The following is a 24956-nucleotide window of genomic DNA, read 5'->3' as shown; positions in this document are numbered from 1 at the left end:
TTTATAATTGTTTTTCACAGGGAACAGTCTATACTATTCTATAATAAAAACTATGTCAACAACATTATCTAAAGCAAAATGTACATTACAATGTAGGAGGAAAAAAAGCATCTTAAAACAAGGCGATTGTAGTTCGTTAATGGCCTAACAATAGCTTTTTTACTTGTGGTGAATTATTATTATTATTATTATTATTATTATTATTATTATTATTATTTAGATTTATATAACACTTTTCAAGCTTAAGCACAAAGTGCTTCCCAGATTAAAAGATTAACAGAATAAAAATAAAGTACCAGAAACCCATGCAGCCCCTCCCCTGTTGTCTGTATGACATAACCATAATTAGGAACATTGAGAAGGTTAAAACACAAATATTAAACTGCACTGTGTATATGAATAGATGGGTGTGCAAGTACACAAATACAGTCTCATAAACAAATAAGCTAAATGTAGATAAATTAATTAAGCTCATATGTGCAGATGAAATTAAGAGTAAAATAAATAACCAACTGTATAAGCAGAAAAGATGCTAATAAAGGAGATGATGACAGGTTAAATACCAATAAAGAAACAAACTCTTGAATTTAAATCAGGTAAAAGTGCAAAGTATGTGGAAGTGCATTAAACTGTCACAGAGGGAAACTAAAATAAGACCACTATAGAATGTAATGAAAATAAATTTAAAAAATATAACACCATCAAATTATAATATTAAGGCAGGCTTTCATGTTAAAGTGAGTTTCGAGCAGGCTCTTAAAAGCTTCAGAGTCTGTTCAGAGTCTCATACTTCAAATATTGTGCAGCACCCTCCTAGTATTAGTTTTGTTTTACCACTGACAACTTTGGGATTAGTACCGAAAACTTTTGGAATATACTATTTGAGAGTATTTGAAATCATATCAAAGTTGTGTACAGCAAAATATTATTGTTCAGTTTTTGTAATGATGAATAGAAATGTAAACAATGCTGTAAGCAATTTTTACACAAAATGTTTCCATGCTACATGCACATAATGTACGATTTAAAACAAAACAAAAAAGGTTCAGAACACAGGAAACTTCTAACTAATGACCACTTTTGTAGGTTGAGCAGTTTGTGATGAATTATGCATAGAGAGAATTCATACAATTTTAACACAATAGGCGAGAGCATTTGATTAAGTTGACCCCTGATTCGCTAAATGTGTACAAGCCATCAAAATAAACAATAACTTATCTTGACTTGTTTCAAACCATTTGTTAAACAATTTGCAGTTTATTTTCGTCCTTGGGCATTATTTGGTTACAATTCTGAAAGTAACTAAGCCGCTTAACATCAGCCTGTCATCAGCATTAATTATTAATATTTATAATTAATTCCTCTTTCTTACTGTTTCTGTGGCTGTCATCTTCAAGCCCACTGGTTCTTTTCATTATGAACACTTCAGAAATATATAGTTTCATACTGCTTTCATGTGCACCTTGGAAATATTGTATTTACCATATTCACATGTCACCAGCACATGAATGGCCCTCTAAAGTTGTAATTCTGATTGGAAAATTGGAAAACTGGAAAATTTTGATAACATGCAAGTTGTGAGTTGTGACATTTGCATAACGTTTCATGGCAACAGAAATGACAGACAGCATGTAAACAGTGTCAACAACTGACAGTAAAAAAAAAAAAAAAAAAAAAAAAATTTAATTATATTTATATATTTTGTTCCTAGTGGCTATAATTTAATTTTAGTAGTTGCACATTTTATTATCTGCATCTATTAGCTATAGCAAGCAAGTAAACTTTGAACTATAAAGCATGCCAGGTGAGTATACTAACATTGATAACAACGTTATTTTATAACACAAGATGCCAACTTGAAGTCATTAACGCATAAACATGGCGGCAAAAGTCAATGTTTGGTCAGCGGTAAGAAACTTTATATTAATCGACATATGAAATATCAATTTTTGATCACATGTAAAGTGTAATGTGGTATTACACTTTACATGTTTAAACGTTGTTAGCATTAAAATGCAGCCCATCGTATTTGTAGCTTCCATGTTGTTCCCACTTTAACACCTCAAAGCACATGAACACAACAAAGTCAGCAAAACAACCTCATGGTAATTCTCAACAACATGGTAATTCTCTACTTACCATAAACGTCACCATCAGCAGCCCATTTCTGCCACGACCGCCATGTGACAGCTTCTGCTTTCCTACTGCAGGATGTGTAATTCTGATTTTTTAAGATCTCATTTTTGCTGCAATTTGTTCCTGTTGTGGTTAATTACTTCATTCATTAGTAGGTGTCAGCCAACTGTCAAGCACATACACACAGGTAGGTGTGTGTGCATGCAGACGTGCGCGCGCACACACACTGCACGGTGAATCAGAGATGCGTCAGTGCTAAAGAACCTTGACAAACTGAGCTGCAGCCAATTGAGAGCAGTAATTGGACGAGCCTTCTGACAGCCACATTAATGATGTAGATAGTCGCCTTTTGACCTTGTTGGTATGAAATGTAGACATTACTTAAGACATACCACCTGTCATCACGCACCATGTTGGTCCTGGTCCTTATTTCCGTCAACCTTTGCCCCCCCACCTCCTTCTGATCAAACATCCATGGAAGCATCATGATTGGATGGGCTGTTTGACAGCTACATTAATGCTGCGGCTGGTCACCTGATGACCACAAACCTATTAGATTTAGACGTATCTCTTTAGGCACGGATCTGACATGATGTAGCACATTGATTAAGGAGCCATTACCCATGTGGTGTTGTCTTTCACAGGTACAGCAGTTGCGTCTTCATAAGTGGACTGGATGACTTTTCCAATCTGATCACTTCATCTCTGTCCACGTGAAGGAGCTAAAGTGATGCTAACAGGAAAGAAATCAGTGTTTATATCACACACAGTGTGCAATAATGATGACATCATGCTTGACTGTAGCACACCGGAGTGATATACATGAAGAAATCTGTAGTCCAGAACAGTCCAGAAATATTAATCAATTAATAATTCATTGTTATATTAATATTAAAGCAATATAGCATTAACTTAATCCTTTAAAACCTGGATAGACGTAACTTTTCTTGACACATTTAACAAATAAACCACTGAAATTGGATTTCTTACGCGAAAAAGGCAATCAGCAACTTGATATAAAATCTACCGTAAATTGCAAAAATTGCCCGTGTTGGGGGCCAGATTTAGCAGGAGCTATATGAGTCACACTGGCCTATGCATCACTTCCTGTTGAATTACCCCCAGATAAGGTATAAGACCTGTAGCTAAAACCAAGGACAGCAAAGCTGAGCAAAGAGACGGAAAATAAACTTTTAAATATTATGTTCACACAAGTACTCATATAATACAAGTATTCATGTATACATGTCTATATACACAATATAACAGCATTATCTATGTTTGGAAATGATGTCCAAATTATTAATTTCTCATTACCGTATGTTTGATTTTTTTTTTCTCTCTAGCCTTGAATAAATAAAGTCATGGCCATAAAGGAATAAATAAGGCCCTCAGATGGCCTCGTTCACTCCTCCTTGCTCTAGCTGTAGGGCAGTCAGTGCTTCTTTGGCTTGTGACTCTTCATCTATACTTGTTTGTGCAGACACCAGGATGAGGGACTGATGTTCTGCATCAGCTGATGCGGATCTTATTAAAATCCTAGGACACAAACTGCCCAGATAAGCGAACAACAATGGATGGATGGATGGTCATGTGAGTAGTTTTTATACATATCAAATGTAAAACTGTCCAGTATTTCACAAAAACAGTCATCAAGGTGGGAGAGCAGCAAGAGAATCACTTGCAGCAGCATTTAAACCATCATGTTTGGAGGGAAGGAAACATGAAAATCCAAATAATTCAAAATACACTAAATACTGACATTTTGGGTATAAATTTTAGGAAAGAAATGAAATGTTTCAAGGGCATTAAATTAACTGAATTAAAAACATATATGTAGCATTTATTTACTGGAAGAAATTATGGAAATTATACTCGAATATGCTTAAAATGTCCCCTAATACACTGAAAAATAATGTAAAGAATTAAAGAATTTCTTTTGCTATGCTACGACAGGCAACCACACACCACCATCTGGAAAAAAAGAAATAAATGTAATTATAATCATAAATAAACTTACCAGATTTCTGTTTTTATGACTACTGGTATTGTGCTGTAGTGCACTTCTGAGTGTGGTTTGTCCAAGTGGTGTTGCCATGCCCCAGCAGACCCCCTTTGAGGGTTGTGTTGCAGAAAATGTGAATTCAAAATAGTCCCTCCAGTGTTAAATAGGTGACTATAAGTGCCCTGGATTGACTGACGCACCATGCAAAAACATAGCAGAGTGAGTTAACCATAAATGCAGAGAAATATGCAAAAGGCCTTGGCATAAGACATACACATACAGATTATTCACACAGTCCAAGCCTCCTCTGTGCACCGCCAGTGTGTATTCTCTGTAGATGAAATGTTGTCATCAGACCATTCTGGAGCATGAGTACATTTTAATACCACGGTGTTAATTGAAAAACAGAGAATGACCTCCAAGAGCCAGAGTGGAGAGGAAGAAGCTCGTCTAATGGAAACCTTCCCCAGGGTTTCACAGACAGTGGTACTTACTGCCACCCAGATTCAATCAGCACCATCAGATTAAAGACACAAAGCAACACAGTTTTAATTAGGGCATTTAAAGTATGATATTTAGCCGGAATAATAATAGCCGCTGCCTGATGGCTGGCGCAGAGATGACAGAATGGAGAGGAGATGATGATGGTCGTTGTGCATCAGGCCAAGGTCATATTCCTGATAAAACTCCAACTACAAGGATTTTCTGTGATTCTTTCACTGCGTGCTAAATGTCACACATTAAAACCCTGTCCTCCATGTTCTTATACAATAGCTACAAATATTTTAAGACTATGGATTACAATCATTAAACAAATGTCTCATACACTTTGATTTCAGGTAATTCATTTTCACAAAATCGTAGATCCTGCCTCCATCAACAGTCATTACTTAGCAGAACATACTTTATTGTCGTTGTGGAAGACAAATAAATATAGTCACTTTAGAACTGTAAGGCTCTTTCTGACATTTTTGTCAAAATTAAGTTATTCATGGTTTCTTATTCGTTATTCTGTGACAACTTATTAACATCATTTTTGTTATTTTGAATGGCAAGACTTTGAAGTCTGATATCTTAAAACTGCTCAGAAAGCAGATAGAACCTTATAATTATAAGGTGGTAAAATCTGTGATCATGATTACATTAGATGGTGGTGCATTGCTTTAGCCGAGCAAAACATTTTTCTATATTTTTTGTCAATATAACGGGTGGGCATTTTGAGCATATGAATACTGGGTTCCACTTTAATACTGGTGCTTTTTTTGGCAGATGCTCAAATTAAAAGTTTTTTCTGCACTGAAAAACAAGAGAACTGTTAACCAGCTTACAGTAATTACTTCAGTCAGTTAATGAATTATGTTTTCTCAAACCAATTTTCAAGCAGCTGTGTTAATCAAACTCGATAACTTGATTTGAAAAAAAAATCATTCATTTATGTGTTACTGATTGAAGTAATTATTTTAAGTTAACAATTCTCTTTTTATAACTAATAAATGAAACATTTTAACATAAAACATGAAGTCAAAGAAGATTATGCGTTTTAATAACATATGTTCCACTCTAAAGGCCTCACACAGAACAGGGATCCTTTATCACACATCATATCAAAGGACTGTGATTCCAGGGCCAGGGCAGATGTGGAGAAACCAGGACTGTGATGGCCTCTGCTGGCCTAAAGAAGCCTCTTCTGTTCTTTGACACATTAGGACCAAACAACAAACACATTTTGTCCAGATTGCAGCCTCTAACAAGCTTTTTCTAAACTTTAGAGGCATCCCCCTGATCAGTCTCCGGCTACAGAGCCTGTGTGTGCTGCATCCTTTTCTTCTAAAGAGCAGAAAGTTAGGCAGGCCTTTGAAAATTAAAAAAGCAACGGAGCAAAGCCTTTCTTTGTCAGCCAGCACTGCTGTGAACTCATGCAGGACCGAGCTCCGGCCCAGGATGCCAAGCTCCGCTGGAGCCCAGGGGAGGCCCATCAGTCTGGCCTCCAGGCTGCTTTCACCCCGGGTTTATCCACGGCACGACGATCAGGAGGATTAGAGCAGTAACTGATAGCAACAAGGCTGCTCACGGCCTTTTGAACACGTTGTCAGAAGACACGAAGCCGAGCAGGGCTGCTGGAGGAGCCAGGACAGGAGCACAGGAAGGGTGACCAGGTAGGACCCAGTCACACTGTTTGGCAGGAGGCTGTGGGGTGTCTTCCAAACATACATAGACGAGCTCAGAAAAACATCAAGTCATTATAGCCACAAAAGTGGGAAATCAGATTCAGCTAAATATTTGTTGAGTTTGTTGATTTAGTTGAGTTTTAATTAGAAAGACAGAAAGCAGGAAAGAAAGCAGGAAAGCAGGAAAGAAAGAAAGAAAGACAGAAAGAAAGAAATAAAGAAAGAAAGAAGAAGAAAGAAGAAAGAAAAAGAAATGAGAATGAGAGATAAGAATTGCTTTACTCACTCGCAGTGTCCATCACAGTGGATTGTTTTTTGTTGTTGGTGGTGAGAATTCTTTATTGTGTATTTTAGTTTTGTTGTATGTGTTGATTACGTTGAGTTTTAGTTGCATTTTCTGTTTGAGTTCCAACAGACAGACAGACTTACTGTAGATGAATGGTGATTTTGTGCCCTTTTCTTTGTTGAGTCAATAACCGTCTCCTTAGTTTTAGTGATATTAATGTTGTCTTGTCTAAGCAAAATTTGACATGTTTGAAAATGTTTTTCCTTGTGATGATCTGTTTCATTGAAATTTGACCCTTTTTTTTACATTTTGAGAAAAACAAGCATTAAAGGCTGAATGTGAAAACAAAAGACACCTGTGCTGTCACTCAGAGTGTCTGTTAAAAGACATCAGAGAATGAAATATACACACAAATCATAAACTACCGGATGTTCCTGACTGACTCTAAAGCTTTCAGATCATCACCAACTGCTGGTCACAGTTCAACCTGCGTTTTCATTTCCCTCTGCTGATGGGTCGGAGCCAAAATGTGTGTGTGTGTGTGTGTGTGCCGCTAATTCCCCTGTCCCTGCGTAAACAGAGCAGACAGAGTGGAATAGGAAGTGTCCCCTAACCTCAGCGCCCCCCTCGCCCCTCCTCCTCCTCAGGGCGGTTTTGTAAAGCGGACAGGAAGCTGATGGTCTCGGCTGACCTCTGCTTTGTCTCCCGGCTCATCTCACATCTGGGCACCAACACAATGTAGGAGACAGCAGCATTCAGAGCACCACAAAGCCTGCCTCTCATCTTTAGGGTGCACATGCACCAAAGGCTGAGAGGTGGAAATGATGTGTGAGATGATGTTATTGTTGTTGTTGTTGTTGTTGTTGTTGTTGTTGTTGTTGGTCAGTGTGATGATGAGGCACTTTCACATGTCATCTCTGTTAAGTCCTCTGTACTGACATCTGATTTCAGATATTATTCACTGTAAAATTTCACATAATTTTACCTTTAAAAAATGTGGGAATCTGATGGCCTTGAAAAATGTAAATATAACTATTATTCTTAAATTTACTTAGAATTTAGCTCAATGTACTTAATTTTGTGAAGTTTTTGCAACTTAAAAATGACCAGTTTAACTAGTTTTAGCCACTTCAGTAAACCAGGTTTACTGTGCTATATATCTATTCTGCCAGATGCAAACTCGTTGATCATATGTGATTTTTTGTTGTTTTTTTGTAATATGTTAACAAAACAGAACTCACAGATCTCCTCACTTCAAAATCTTCTTTGTCATAAGAAAGTTAGGTCAGACTAATCTGGTTTACTACCATTGCTAACCCTTAAAAATAACTTGGTAATTCCACTTGTTATTTTTAAGTTGCAAGAACTTCACAAAATTAAGTAAATTGAGCTAAATTTGCAGTAAACGCAACAATTAGATATGAAGCAAACATAACTTAAAATTTATAGTTATTTTTACTTTCCTTTTTTAAGGCAATCGGTTTCCAAGATTATTTTAAGTATGATCAACTTGTCAGATTTTACCATGTAGCATCACACAGCAAAATCTGACAAGTTGATCGTACACAAAATAATCTTAAGTGACTGACTGAAAAAGAAAAGTAACATATAAATCTAACGATAACGGTAACAATAAATCTTAATTTCTGTTTATTTTATACTGAAGTGTTAAGTTGACTTGAAATTTAGCTGCATTCATTTAATTTTGTGAAGTTGTTACAACTTGAAATTGCCTTGTTCTTTCTAAGTGTTAGCAATTCAGTAAATCAAGTTAATCTGACCCATCACAAAGAGGGTTTTGCCAGTGAAGGATTTAGGAGATCTATGAGTTCTGTTTTGTTGTCATATTTAGGAAAACACAAATATGATTGACTAGAGGCAAAACATAGATATATAGCAATGTAAACTTTACTGAAGCTGATAAAACTTAGACCGATTTATTTAATTAAACTTGTGATTTTTAAATTTCAACAACTTCACAAATTAAGTAAATAGAACTAAATTTGAAGCAAACTTCACAATTAGATATAAATTTAACGCAAAAACTAAAAGTTAAATTACATTTTTTCATGGTTTCCTAGGCGTTTTTTTTTTTGTTTTGTTTTTTTTTTGGTTAAATGAACTTGTAAGATTTTACTGTGCAGGATGGCTCTACAAATATTATCTTTGTAATAATACTTCTATAATGATCTATAGATGAGAATCAAAGGCCCAGAGTTGTACTTCAGATGTTGTTGTCTTGTGATTGGAAAGGATTCTGGAAGCACGTGTGAATGCTGCTGCAGAGAAAACGCTGCTTTACAATATTTCTATGGGAGCTAATAGAAAGATATTTATGCCTTGATCAAAACATTTTTTTTAACATACGCTCTTAACTTTTATATCACTAAATGGAATCAGATATGGTCATATTTGTCCAAGTGTATCAATTTAGGGATCGAATACTTGATTGACGATTTTTTTTTATCACTTTATGGCTCGTTTGGCGCGTGGGAAACAAAGAAGAGTATTATGAAAGGATAAACGTCAAATATGTCAGATCATCCCTTTAATCCAGCGTCATTGCCATGTGTGTTTTCACGTGTTATAATTTTGGTTTTTTTTAAGTATAATTTGAATGGTGACGTGCTGGTTGAATTTTCAGCCGCTGCCTCAGTTGCCTGGCAGAATTACAACCTGATGACGCAGCAAAAAGGACTGACGCTTCAGTTGCGAGCGTGAAATTGTCTTGAAGGTTGATACTCTGTGTGAATGCAATAAATAAATAAACAATAAATAAATGTCACAGATGAAAATAAATAATTACAAATAAACAAACTGACAAATAAATGAAGGAATAAATACATAAATACATAAATACAGGTATTAGATAACATTATTCTGGCGGTTGTTTTATGCTACCAATCCAAATACTGTGCTTTTTTTCTACATTAAATTTAAATAGCAATAGCCTACATTGAAATTTAGAATGCATTACACTAATAATTGACCCGTGAATACGGTAATAATGTAATAGCTCTAAAAAGCTGGAGTGAAAACGGAGTATATATTTAATCAGATCGAGACAGTCTTTTTTTTTTTTTTTTAATACGCGCCCACTTTCAGAAGTAAGGACTTTATCCTGATATTGTGCACAGAGGCTTGTAGCAGCTGCACCGTCACGCGCATCAGCGCGCGCTGCAGTTCAGATATCTAGTCCTCAATTTGATTCAGAACTGGGTACAACAGTTTTGACATTTTTGGTTTATTTCTTTGGTTTTTGGTTCATGTTTTTGGTTCATATTAATTTTGGAAACGTTTGGCACATTTAGCGCCTGTTATCAGCGCTCCTGCATTTAAATAAAGGTTCGATCGAATTGAAATTAATTAGCGCTAATCAATTATTTAATTGATAAATGAGCGCTTTAATTTTAGTCTGTATATTATTTCCTGTAATAACAAAGGATAGATAGCTGAAATTCTTGGGGGTTCTTTGGCTGTATCATGTTGGAGTGTTGTATATGGCAGTTATAATGGCTTTTTAAATGCATGCATGGCTGTATGAAATTGTATGATGTATGGTGTATATGAGTTGAAATATATAAGTGCATGTGTGTACTTAGATATGCATAGTTTTGACATGTTTTTTTTTTATATTTATTTTCATAACGTGAAATTCCTTCTTTGAAATTCTACTTTTTCATTGAACATTTCTCATTGATTCACTTATTAACTGTGAACACGAATGTTAAATAATTCAAACTCAACATGCAAGGACTTTTAAGTGCATGTTATTAAAGGTACCAGCTATTATTTTAGAGTTAATGAATAATAACTCCACTGCGATAGATCTCAGTAGTAGCTTGGTGTATTTTTCTCAAGTCCACACGTCTGAAAACTTTGGTTCATATCAGCAACAATCTAACTTCCCCTGCAATGATAAATATTTTCAATTTTTGAAGATTGCAGATTATATATCAGCAGCCTTAAGGCGCCCAGATAGCATGAGAGAAAACAAACACATGATGTGATGAAACATGAAAGCTGTATGTCTGTCAGAGAACAGAGGCAGTGATACAGAGTGGGCAAATCCACTGACACAGGCTGCAGTCTGTGTAATTAGGCCTTTTGGCAGGATGTTGTGCTCGCGCTCTGCCTGCTGTTATATGTTCTCTACTAACTTACATCCGTTTATCTCATGTTTAGAGTTTTTCGTGCTGTGGATCATTTCTATAAATAATCCTGTATCCTCCTGGCTTCATAAAAATAAATAAATAAATAAATAAATAATGCGTGCAGTTAAAAATGCCTTCACTATTTTTATTTCTGAGACTTTTAACTTTGAAGCACGCTATATTTCAATTAGATTTAGTGCCAGGCCATGTTTTGAAATTCAACATGCGATCATTTCATAATAATTCCTGTTTGGGGCTAAAAATAAAAAAAATCATGACTTACTCCATGACTTGAATCATACTCTAAAATAATATCTAGATAGAATAACCCACACAAACAGGCAGCACAATCTGTCGCTGATATAAATAATGAATTATATTCAGACTAAAATTCATAAAAAGACCACTCTTTACATCGGGGAAGTTCATGTTTGATATTTGAGCACCTTTTACTGGAAGTTTTGAGAAAAGGTTTTATGATGCATGAGGATTTTTTTATAGCAGCTACAACGAGAGTTTTGGAGATACGCGATTTTTCTCTGCCAGCAACTACTACAGTCACATGTTTGTGCATAAAGGCTGCTACTGCCCCCCCCCCACACACACACACACGCACACGCACCCGGGCACTGCTCCGGAGTCCAAGCGGCCGATAGGACACCTTGTTTCTGATGGAGCCTGTCCTCCTAATGAGCAGGCGCAGCCAAAACCAAATGCTGCAACCGTCAGAATTTGTCTCAAAACAAAAATTTAGTAGAACAAAAGTGAAATAAAACAAACGCATTGCACATATACAATCTTGCTTTAGGCTATATATTACTTTTTGTAGCCTGTGGAGTTTCTTAATGGAAATCAGGTCGTAGACAGCGATGGCGATTGCAGTTTTGCAAATTTGAGTTGCATCTTTGACTCTGCAGCTGTCTGCAGGACGCTGTGTCGGTGTGTATGGATCAAAGCAATCAGTCCTCCTGCAGTGGCCCACGGCTCATCACGCAACACCAACACAACATGCGTGCTTTTCATGCTGTTTTCATAAGAGAATGAGGAATAGCTTAAATTCTATTGTTTTAAATTTGCATTAAAAGGGGCAGCCTACTTCTATCTGAGCTCCACCTGGCCCTGTGTTAATTGCAACATTTCAGATGCCAGTCAATGTACATATAAATTGGTTGTTAGGGTAAAATTACTGACGTCAATTAAGATTTTAAAGAAAATTCATGGCTGGGTGATTGTAAGTTTAGGCCTCTAGCCAGTCCAATATTTCATCCATTTACATCTGCCTGATATTCACTCTCATGTAATGTTTTTCAGCATATGAACAAATCATGAAATGTGTGTGTGTGTGTGTGTGTGTGTGTGTGTGTGTGTGTTGTGTGCCATCAGCAGTCACAGCTGCTCTGAGCTGCTTTCAGGTAAAACAACAAAAAATATTTTTCCTTTGGCTTTAGTTGTGCATAAAACAGGCACATGGAAGAGGTATAGAAATCAATTCATTTGAACAAAAAAGCTTGATCTTTTGCCCAACTTGAGCTAGAAATCCCTTTCTGTCAGAAAGCCATATAGGCAAAACCCCTCCCAGCAGCAAAAGTGACCACAGGAATGTCCCACAAACCCACACAAGCTGGCTGATAAATGCTGGACTAACACACACTCCTACAGAACATACCACACGTTTCTGTTCTTGTGCATTTGTTTTCATTTCCTTCCATGCACAGTGTTTCTACTCATCCAGATCTGAGAGTCTGGAGTGGACTGTTGAACTCGAGCGACTCATCTTCGCCTCATTTCACGCCAAAGTCCTCCCTGTTGGCCTGTGACAAAATGACCTTGCCTTCATCCAAGTACTAGTCTAAGTGCATCCTCTCTATTCCAAATAAATCTGTTAACATTTACCTCCAACAGACAAAAAATAGCAAAAATTATGATTTTGATCTATGAAAAGTGAACTGAAATTGTCCCAAAATCCACTGCAAGGAGCATCAAGCAACTTTTTCAACACCTGACAAGTATACATTTTTCCCTAATAAGTCATATTTAGCTGTTTTGTGTAAAGAAATTCGACCAAACAAACAGAAATAGCTCATGTTGGAGCTTAGCTTTTTGTTGTCTCTTTTATTTTGAAAATCCACCCAGTGATGCATTTACACTGGTGACCCCACCTCACAGTCTCATGATCATAACAAGAGGAAGATCGCCCCCTAGTTTGGCTTCTTAAATCACCACTTGAGTACTAGCAGCAGCATGCAGAGTGTTTCTCTGACCAGAGGTCAGCTCACTGTGCCTGCGTGGCACAACACATTTGACTGAGACAGAGTCTGAAATCAGCTGTTTCAAAAGCTAAACACACATCTACAGCTGTAACTTCCATCCAGGTATTAACCCTTGAAAACATAAGCAACTTGGTTTGACTTCTTTCGTAAACATGGAAAGCAGTGAGCTCCTTAAGGCCCAAAAATTAGCCAAAAATTTGTCATAAATAAATAAACAGTGACAGTAAAATTACCTGAAAATATGCACACAAAAAAGAAAAGTAGAAAAAAGAAAAAGGAAATGACCCCTAAAATCCTATTTAAAAAATAATTAGAATAAACTTTTTTTCCTGTAACATAATTAGGTATTCAGGAAAGCTATTATTTTTCAAGATGTGCTCTCTTTTATTATTTATATAAGTCATTGCTCCCACCTTGCACTATTGTATATTGTGAATTTGTGAGAGTTTTTAATGGTGTATTGTTTTATGAGTTTGTATGTACCTTTGCTGTGTTTGAGCAAAGCCAAAATAAAATTTCCACTGAGCTGGACAATAAAGTCTATCTATCTATCTATCTATCTAATAATAATAATAACAACAACAACAACAACAACAACAATAATAAATAGTAATAATAATAATAATAATAATAATAATAATAATAATAATAATAATAATAATAATGATAATAATAATAATAATAAATTCTATTTATTAGCGCCTTTCCGGACACCGGAGATCACCTTACAGATAAAACAAATATCATGCAATTACAAACTTGCGGGGCATTTCTTGCCAAATTGCCTTTTCTGCACATTTGTGAAAGAAATCAAACTAATTTGCTGGGGTTTCAGGGGTTTTAATAGCTTGAGAACGGCATCTCAACACCAACCATAGCATCATATGACCTATAAAAGCCAAATAAAAGTCTTTCCATTGTTTTTTTCGAATCACCTGAAATACCACCTCATGTGAGCATAAATGGCTAAATTGACATGTTTCCATTATTTAATATTCGCAGTTTCAATTTGCACAATTTGAAGATTAATGGAGTGTGTGTTAGTGTGTTACCAGCCACTATAGCTTAGCCCGTTATACTCCATGGCCTTCAGAATAACATTTCTGTCAGGGAATACAGGCTGTAACTGATCCACCAAACTGCAGCTTAAACTGCAGGCTGAACCGTCTCAGGACCCGTCCCTGCTGCCTGAGCGCCACAAGAAAATACAGCTATTGTTCAGTTCTCTGAAACAAAAATGTACATTTCATACACATCATATAAAGTCTTCCAAAGTGATGCAATACATGATCTAACTGTCATTGGGAGGTGGAGGGGATGCTGGATGGTGTGACCCCTGGAAAGACCGTGTTGTTGTTTGTCAGTCTCAGACTGAGTCTGAGACTGACATGTTGTATTAGTGGACTGTTTTTTTGTTTTATAAGGACTTTTACCCATAAATATGGGTGTTTTGTTAGCGAGAAGTTGCCGTTTTTCCACCGGGGATAGTGCCATGAAAGGTGGCTGTTATTTACATAGATATCACTTCATTTAAAGCCAGGACACTGATACAAAATCATAAGCTGAAAAGCACAAACATATATATTTATATATGTATTATTTTTAAAAACATTAAAACAATACACACAAGACTCACCATAATACCAACACATTACAAACCATCAAAATGCCACAAACAGATGCTGCTGCTGCTGCTGCAAAAAAAAAAGAAAAACAAGGACAAGACAGTGTTGGTAAAGGACAGGTAAAGTATAGAACAAAACAATTTTAAAAAGTTATTGTGATCATCAGTCTTCTAAACACGGCCTAAATGCAGTCCATTTTCTTTCATAGTCTTTAGTTGTCTATTTGCCATAATGTCCTGCAACTTAGAACAATGTTTCAAAAAAAGAGAGAAAATTAGCAAATCTCCAGTGTTCTTTTTTCTTTCAGGTCAAATATAGTCAAATATAGTTATCTTATTGGTACCCAATAAGATAACTATATTTAAAATACTTTGGTATCCATTTCTTAATTCACTTAATATTATTGTTTGAGGGCACATTGTTAAAGATAAGGACTGTAGAGCCAGACATTTTTTCAAAGCCATCCAAAAGGTAGCCACATGTAGACAAAACCAAAAAAAGATGCAACACGTCTTCAGTTTCCATTTTACAGAATCTACTATTTTGATCCTCCTCCAAAACCTTCGTATCTATAACAGAATTATAAAGTTCTTCTACACCTGTTGCCATGGCAAAGGGGTTTTAAATATCCCCTCCCAGTAAGACTGAAATTTATCTGGATTATCATTCAAATCATATGCTCTCAAGAAAAAAAATGATACATAAAGGAATTTATCTTTCCTAACCATAACTGAGTGATTTTGGTGCCTAAAGTTCTGTTGAAACCTTAATTTTCAATATATCTGCTACATGATAGAATACCAATATAACATATCCGTCATTTGGAGAAATGTACAATGCGGTGATTGGGTTCCCGTGTGTCAGCTGTAACCTTACTGTCCTGCACAGTGAGAGGTGACAAGTCATAAAAATGAAAATTTAAAGGCAGATAATATGACTCAAAGATGGTGCAGTCAGGTCAGTCAGCGTGCAGGTCACTTTTGTCTACGAAAGTTTAACCTCCAAAATAAATGGAACCTAAGTTATACATTTCAAGCAGTGAACGAGGCCACCTGCAAATACAGTTCACTTGAGCCCATCTTAGCACTCTGCCTGTTGCATAAAAAAATGAAGTGCATGGACTTTTTTTTTTCAGTTTTTTTTATTTTGGGCAACCTATGCAATACGTCATGCAGGGTTTATATGGTAAATGGACTGTACTTTAATTGCACTTTTCTCATGTTCCGACTACTCGCAGTGCTGTCCCACTACATGTTACATTAATTCACACACTGTTAGCACTGCCGCCTGCTACTCAATAACCATTCACACACACACTCATACACTGATGGCACGGCATGCGGAGCAATTTGGGGTTCAGTATCTTGCCCAAGGATACTTGTTGATGACATGTTCACGAGAGGAGCCAGGGATTGAACCGCCGATCTTTCTGTACCCACTGAGCCACAGCTGCCACAGTACGTTGAAACTTTACATCCTTTATGTTTCAATGACGCTGTTGTTAACTTATGGTTACCTAGGGTACGAGAAATCTGAAAACATGCACCGTTTTGCCATGGTCTCCAGGTTGAAAGACATGTTTCTTTGTAACAATAGTCAGGTTTCCTTTAACCCTCAAATTGCGCAAATTGAAATTGCAAATACAAAACATGCCTAATGGAAACACGTCAATTTCGAAAAAACTCAGTTTACTCAGTTTATCGCAAAAAAGTTTTTATGCTCGCATGAGGTGGTATTTCAGACGATTCGAAAAAGGCATATTTTGCAAAACTGCAATGGACACACTTTTTCTGCTTTTATAGCTCATATGATGTGTAATTCAAGGTGGTGGTAATGCGACTTTATGGATATGAAACACCACTAAACCCAAAGAAGAAGAAAAAGTACAGCAAAGTCACATGACATTCTACAAAACATGGCTTGGTATGTGTGGAGGGAGGAAGAGACTGAGATCTTTTAACTCTTTTACGAGACAAAAAAAATTACAACCACATTAGCGGGCTTTATTGAGTCACTGCAATAGAAATAAACCTGCCAATGTTTTGGACATCCATCGCCATGGTTACTGGAATGTTATCGGCAAAGGAGAAGTCGCATAACATTGTGAGAATTCGCATCATATCACTCAATGGAAACGCGGTCATTGCGCACTTATGTTTAGACAAAATTTCAAAAATATCGCTTAAGTTTTTGTGCAAATCTGTAATAGAAGCCCAGCTAGTGTGAAATGGTGTGCAGTATGTTCTCCTGTTTGATGGGTGAAAGGTATACGCAGGTATACAGAGTACACTAACCTGTTTTTCTGGCCCTTAACAGTATACCACATATCAGCCAAAAAGATACTGGAATATACAGAGGAAAGTAAACCCACTTCTTCCTGGGTAACCTACCCATCTACCCAGTGACACACCCCCCTTACCAACTACCATACAGCACTGGGTGTCCCCAGAGCTGTTCAAGAGAGTCGCATCATCTCAGCTCACTCCAATGGACACTCAGTAGTTGCTGCACAGTAGAGCTGATTATATTATGCATATATTATGATTATGATTATGCATTATGTGGGTGTATCACAGTAAGGTAATCCTCAAATATTTAATAATTTTACTTACATCAAATAATCATAATAATAATAATGTAACTACGTACGTTGTGCTAAATATTGTATATCGATGCATTGATTGACCAGTAATTACACCAAAAATCGGAGTTTCGTCTGCATATTGTATTTTCAAATTGCCTGCCAATTACTTCCGGGAACTATCTGCAGGCTGTGTGAGTCGCGTGACACTCAAACATTTTGAACCGTTGTTAGTACTCTATTCTAGTGCAATAGGTGTTCCCAGACAGCAGCAACGTGTATATAAACCAAGTTTTGGGAGATCTTTACATATAGTTTTTGTTTTATTTCATGATTGCTTTGGCAATGTAAATATATGTCTCCAATGCCAACAAAGCTCTTTAAACTAAACTGAATTTGAATCCCTGCTGTATGAAAAGGCCGAGCGCCTGCGTAACACAACAGATTGTTGAAGGCACCATCATTTTCGTGGTTTTGTTGGGGCTGGACGCAGCCCTGATTATGTTTTGGAAAAGATCGTGTTTTGACTTAAAATGCCCAGTTTTTGTGGCACAGGCATAGTCTTTGCAAAAAAAAAAAAAACAAGCACTGTCCCCGCTGGAAAAACAGCGAAGGGTTGCCAAAGAGCACTCACGTTTAGTGACTTTAAAGCGACTGGATGTCTAGCTAAGACACTGTTGTTTGTTGGTCTGACACAGTCAGTACATTTACATGCACACTTAAGTGGAGCCCCAGTTACAGCTCAATTAAGGCCATTTAACTGGACTTCTGTTCCAGTATACAAGCAACATGGGAGAATCTATTTATTGATGGAAGTATGCTCGACTCCACATACCAAACAAGTTAGCAGGTTGCATGTCCGACAGTGACAACAACTTTTCGGTGCTGAACTTTTGGTAAGTACTCTGTACTTTATTTGGTACCTTTGTCTTGTTTTGTTTTCTTCCCTTCTTCTTCTTTTGTTTTTCCTCACTTTTGTCTACAAATTTTTGTTGTTCGAGTATCCAGGTTGAAGCCCGGCACAGGGTATGACCTAAGCTAGATCCCTAACTAGCAGGGAAAGTTCCCACAACATTGGCTAACCTTACCCATAAGTTGAAATAATGTTTCAAAGAACTGTTTTAAGAACTGTTGGGATGTTTATCATTTCAAATATGAATATAATAGGATACAGATGTTCCTGTAAGGTCAGATGTTGACTAAGAGGTAATGTTTTAACTGCAACATTCTGAGAATTTTGTGGGGATGTTGAGAGGTGACAGATCATAGATTGTTCTTTCATAAAATGTTCCCACAACCTTATATGAAAACAAAGGAAGAAATTTTTTAGAGCAACATTCAGAAAATGTTTTCAGGATGTAATAAAGGCCTGACTTTAAGAACATTTTGGGAACAAAAAGAAAACTTGTCACTGGAAATGTTACTACAGCGCTGCATTGTGCCGTTCTCAGAACGTTTTAGAACCAAAAATTGCTGGCTAAGTCAGGCAACTTATACGTCACTCCAAAAACTTTGACATGATACGTTTGAGACGTACAAATGTAACATATTTGTAGATTGCAGAAATTTACTATGCCAATCATTTTCATGTAATGGGATTTTACTGGGCTACCGTTGACGTGGAAGCCGGGCTACACATGATTTTCCTGTAATAGCAACCCTAACTCTCTGCCTAGAATGCATTGTTTGTTTTTAAACCTTTGAATTGAAAATGAACTAAAACTTCGAAAAAAAGAAAAGTAAAATATACAAACAATAAAAGGACCCCCCAAAAAAGAAATTGTCCCAAATTTAAAAAATGATCGGAAAATTAGTTTAAAAAAAAGAGTAAGTAAATAGACAACAAAAAACAAACAAACAAAAAATGCTTAGAAAATATGTTTTTATGATAACTGAAAATGTAGTTTTTTCTTCTTTTTTTCCCTAAGCATTTTTCCTTAGCTTTTTTTTCTTTTTCTTTTTTTTAGTTTACTGATTTCTTGGATTTTGGGGAACATATCTTACCAAAGTTGCTCATTGCTCTATTTCCCATGTTTTTGAGAGAAACTGCACCAATTTGCCAAGGGTTTAAAGATTACTTTAGAAGTTATGTTGCTCCACGTTTCAATGGGTCAATAATAATAATAATAATAATAATAATAATAATAATAATAATAATAATAATATGTATTTATTTGCGCCTTTCAGGACACTCAAGGTTACCTTACAGATGAAACAATGAAAACAACAACATATCAAGACCCAAGCACATTTAAATGTTTAGACCAATGATAAATGTCCGCTGTCCCCTGAACGCACCATACACTGGCTTGGTGGATTGGATTAATGTGCGTCTCCAGGGAATTCCGGGAAACCTCACATGACACCAACTCTCTGCCTCCATTGGTCCGAGGCACGTGTCTGAGAGAGCCGTAGTACAACGTCATCACGGGGTCTCACAGCCAATCATAAATGAGAACCAAAATCCGTAGTGAAAGTATTTGAGCCGCGTCTTTATCAGGGCACTTTAGTTCTGCTGGAAGCAACAATAATTGTGTGCAGGGAGCCGGAAAAAAAAAAATAGCCTTTCGTTTCTAACTATTTTTGACATTTTTTAAAATAAAATTAAATTAGGCACCAAGTCCAGCCATGAGGAGGAGGCTTTTACCAGAAACTGAAGCATGATTTTTCTTTGTCAAATTCACAAGAGGCGCGTTTTCACAGCAGAAACAATAAACTATAAGATCAAAACAGGAATTAGTCATCGCCGTTTTTCTTTTTTGAGTCCAAAATATAGTCATTAATTGATCATAAATCGAAGAGGACAAATTGGGATTATTTATTTTTTAGGGCGCAGAGACAGAGGTGCTGAGTGTGATCAGGCTTCATCATTATGGAAGAAAATGCTCGCCGAGACGCAGAGCGCCCAGAGGACTCCGGCGAGGAGTCCAACCGGGCCATCCTGCCTCTCCTGCAGCCACCGGGCAACCAACAGTCCCACCGGATCACCAACTTCTACATCGATAACATTTTGAGACCAGACTTCGGCCGAAAGAGGAAAAACGGGAGTTTGGTGGGAGACAGTCTGGGAGTGATAATCCGGAGAGAGGAACTGACAGGGAGAAAGTCCTCCAAAACTGGCAATCCGCAGCAGGGTGGAGCAGGAGGCCGGGAGGATGGAGAGGAGGAGGACGAGGAAAGGGACACGGGAGCATCCGACGAGCAGCATCCGGAGGCCCGGGGAGCGGAGCTGAGAGCCGGGGAGGTGGCCGGAAAGGGCCGGGGGGGCGGCGGGGAGCGCTGCCGGAGCCCCCAGGCCAGCGCGGCCCCTGCAGCCAAGCCGATGCTGTGGCCGGCGTGGGTTTATTGTACCCGCTACTCAGACCGCCCGTCATCAGGTTGGTGCAAAAATAATTCTACTTTTCGTTACGTGAATAAAGAAAATGAAAAATATATAAAAAGGGCCGATTTAATGCGTAATTCCAACGTGCGTAAAAGTCAAAATTACAGAAAACATATCATTTTTTGGTCTTTAGAGAGAAAAAAAAGTCGAATTGCATCATTTTTAAAGTTTAAAATAATTGAAGATGGATTCTTTAGAAAAAGAGAGTGCCATTCTCCGAGCTGTGCGACCCCCAACCCTTTAATAGACATATCACTTTAAACAATTGACAAACCCGTTATTGCGCCATCATATCCTAATTATTTCATACTTTCAGTCTAATAAAAAATAAAAGCAACATTCCTGCAATATACACAAGCCTATTTTACCTCGAACAAACTACTTTTAACGCGAATTGGAAAGTATTTGAGTTGTTTTGGATGGTATTCGGTGTGGGTTTTGCATTGAAATGACTTTTAAGTGGACACGACGACGCACGGTTATCGAAAACTGTGACAAAAAATAAGTTAAAATTAAAAACAAGTCGAAAGTAAAGTTAAAAATGCGCAGAAGTGAAGTAAAACCAAGTTTAACGCCATTGTTCCTCCGTCTTCTTTGTTGATATTCCATTAGCATATTTTTTGACAATGGGGGGGGGGGATTCCAAAAAAAAAGTGAGGGCCGTGTGTGTCCCAAAAGACAAGGATTCGATATGAACACAACTTCATAACCTTTTCACCCGCCAACCAAACAATTAATGGTATAATAATTATTATTATTATTGACAACATGTCCAACATTTGTTATCAATATGCAGTAAAATATTTGGATTTTACGCATTTTGCATTTCAGAATCCAAAAAAAGCTTTTACTGCTTTAGCCGTAGCGCGCTGTTCCAGCTTTGTTCCAGCTTTGTTCCATTTAAATAAATATAATTCCAATTTATGAAATAAAGGAAAATGTTTGCTTCAGGCCGGAGTTATTTGGAACGTGGACGCATGGTGCACTTGGACTTTTCCTTTGTGGTGACTTAGAAACGCGTTCAGCTGTTAAATAATGTTGCTAAAAACAAACAAGCGGACAAAGATTTCGCCATCTATCGAAGGAGCGTTCGATCGATGCGAAAACAGTCCGAAACGTTACATTTATTGTTGCATTGGAAAACAAAAAAAAAGTTTCCATCGAGGTCCAGGCTCGAGCTTATGGAAATGACCACAAAGGGCCTTCAGAGAGGTCACAGAGGCTGCAGCGTTCCCCTCCATTATTAGGCCCATTTAACACAACTTGGTAGAAATTAGTAAATATTTGCATTATATAAGATTACATGAAATGTTAGAAGGTGTAAATGTTGGGGAAAAATATAATTCTAACTTAATTTTAATGGGTTTATTAACACATCTTATCGTCTGTAGATGAACTGCTGGGTGGCACAATTGATTTCAGCCTGCTTTATTTTCACTCTTTACGCACCAAAGCTGAAATATATTTGTCTTTGCATTTCTTCATCATTTGACTTCATCATGTTCGAAACGTTTTTATTACAGATACAAAAACGGCTTATGTTTTTATCTCCTTTTTTTAAAATGGAAAACTACTTTTTAAAAATGGAGTTCCTATGGTAACAGGGAGGGAAAGAGGCGCCTAACTCCCCATCCTCCATCATATCCTAACCCCACCCCCATCTGCACCCTTCCTCCTCCTCCTCTCATTCTCACTAAAGTCTGCAGCAACAGAAGGACAGGCAGCCATATAAAAATACTCCTCACAGTTATGATTGGAATCAAAAGTTGTGTGTCTGAGAATATTTCAGTTCACATTGACAGTCCTCTTTCAGATATGAAATGCTTACAAGTATGACCGAGATCATGAAGCATGAAGGTTCCTATGAAAGAAAAGTCACATGGAACGCATTCCGCTCATGGGATTGGTTGATCATTTTTGCTGTAGAATAATAATCATAACCAAGGGAATTCGTATCTATAATTTCTATTCGCATACATTCCCTAACTTTTCTTAATTAAATTAAATGATATTAAATTATTCATGGACCCCAAAGCAGCTGAAGGAGCCCTGCAAAGCCTCCTGAGCCTTACTTCCACTGGTTCTACTAGGACTTAAATATTACCTTTTATGTTTCAATAAAAGGGAATATAAATATCCTACTACATTCAAATAGCTAATGTCAGAGTTGGGATGTCACTAAGTACATTTACTCGAGTACTGAAGTTCAACTTTGAGGTGTTACTTGTCTGTGTTATTTCTAGTATGCATCTTATCTCTTGTTAAAAACATTAGTTTAACTGTTTGGCTTCTGGGATTTCTTGCTTTTGCTTTGCTTTGTTCCTCAAAGCACTTTGTAAACTCTGTTTTTAAAGGTGCTATAGTAGTAATTATTATTATTATTATTATTATTATTATTATTATTGTTGTTGTTGTTATTATTATTTATTATTATTATCCTACTTTACACTTCACTTACCCTACAATTTGGATGCAAACATTGGATTTTTTGTTGCTGATTTTTTTTTTGACAGCTTTACATTGTTAATGCAGATTACAATACATAATATAATATAAATAAAAACTAATTACTACTAGTTCTAATGTGTTATTCACAAGTTGCCCAGCAATTTAAAATCAGGTCCATCTACCAGCTGTAACATATATATATATATTAAAGGGCCATTCTGTATGATAAGTACCCTTACTTTTGGTACTTTAAATGATTTTTGATGCAAATATTTTGCACTTAACCCTTTGAGCAAGCAAGCTGGTGTGATTTCTTTCAAAAACACGGGAAGAAGGCAATGAGCAACAAACGACGAAATTAAAATTAACAATATAAAATGACTGAAAATTCGTTTTTGTCAAGTAGAAAAAAGGAAAATGACCAAGAAAAAGTGCTTAAAAATTACATGCCATACAATTATTTTTTTGAATGCAGGACTTTTACCTAACTTTTGGTAATTCACCCAAACAAAGATCTGAACCCTTTTCCACCACTGGCTAACATAATAGCACGAACTAGTTCCCTTCAGCTGCTATGTTATCTGTTACCCGTGGGATAAATAAGTCGCACTACTCAATGATTTCCAGATAATTACTAAAATCTTTCTAAAAACAAAATGTTTTCAGACTGTGCGCCCGCTAACTTCTTATCCTGATGTATGAACAGTTTGAAACTTTCTACATTTTGACACAAACGTGAAACCTTTCTGTTGACATGTTCCTGTGGACTGTCCAGTGTTCGAGGCTACCTGTGCTTTTGAGGTGTGATCAGGTGTTTTGTGTGTGCGTATCCTGACGCATGAAGACTCATTAGAGGGACTTTCTTGTTTCAGCTGTGTTCGTTGTTACACTGTGATTTTGAAATGTAAGAGAGCTCTAAAGTGTTGACTATAACCTCTGGATGTCACTTTTGTCTGCACCCCCCACCCAAGGGCCCAGATCCCGCAAACCAAAGAAGACACCGACCCCGAGCAAAGAGGACAAGCGGCCCCGACGGCCTTCACCGCGGAGCAGCTGCACCGGTTAAAGACTGAGTTCCAGAACAACCGGTACCTGACGGAGCAGCGGCGGCAGAGCCTGGCCGGGGAATTGGGCCTTAACGAGTCTCAGATCAAAATCTGGTTTCAGAACAAACGGGCCAAAATCAAGAAAGCCACCGGGAATAAAAACTCTCTGGCGCTGCACCTGATGGCACAGGACTGTACAACCACTCCGCGTCCAAGGATGGCAAGTCAGACAGCGACTAGAGGACACGCGGGGACATGATGGAAGAGAGAAAGGGGTGGGGTGGGGGGTCCTGAAACATGCAATAAAATCACTTCAGTACCAGCATTCATATTTAAAACTCAACCAGAGACGATAATGTGACATTGCGTTTGTCTTTTGAGTGCGTGCGAGTGTGTGTGCGCGCAGGGCTGTAGTTATGACGGTGTCCAATCTGAGTCAAACATGGTGCTGCGTTTCATGTGACGTTGGATTTTCCTACGGTAGATGAAAAAAAAAAAATAACTTCTGTCCCATCAGATGTCCAATAAAAGACAGCTGAGGACACTTTTGAACTGCTATGCAACATCTAATGTCAGCTGTCTTTAGGCTGCACCAAGAATTTGGGTCTGGTCTGTTCAGAAGGAACGGCCAATCTCAAAACTGGCGACCACTTGCTAAGAAAATGGTGTTGGTAAAATCATTCATTATTTGTCAGATAAAATGTGACCAGATGAGGCAATTAAAAAATTAATTTCATCCACCATTTAATACTGGGACAAAACACATGTTTTAAATGATTTGAGATAATTAGTTGCAAATTTACAAGCATTATTTTGACATTTCGTGATGCCATTTAAAGTGAAATGTTAGCCAAC

General features: G+C 37.2%; 1 pseudogene; it reads left to right on the top strand.

The window, feature by feature from the left end:
* Window positions 1-20092: 20092 nt before the first annotated feature.
* On the top strand, window positions 20093-24341 carry LOC121951998 (annotated as a pseudogene).
* Window positions 24342-24956: the final 615 nt, after the last annotated feature.

Source organism: Plectropomus leopardus, chromosome 12 (genome assembly GCF_008729295.1).
Source record: "Plectropomus leopardus isolate mb chromosome 12, YSFRI_Pleo_2.0, whole genome shotgun sequence".
In the NCBI taxonomy this organism is placed as follows: domain Eukaryota; kingdom Metazoa; phylum Chordata; class Actinopteri; order Perciformes; family Serranidae; genus Plectropomus; species Plectropomus leopardus.
Note: the sequence above shows the minus strand (reverse complement) of the source record. Positions and strands in the feature narration are given on the sequence as shown.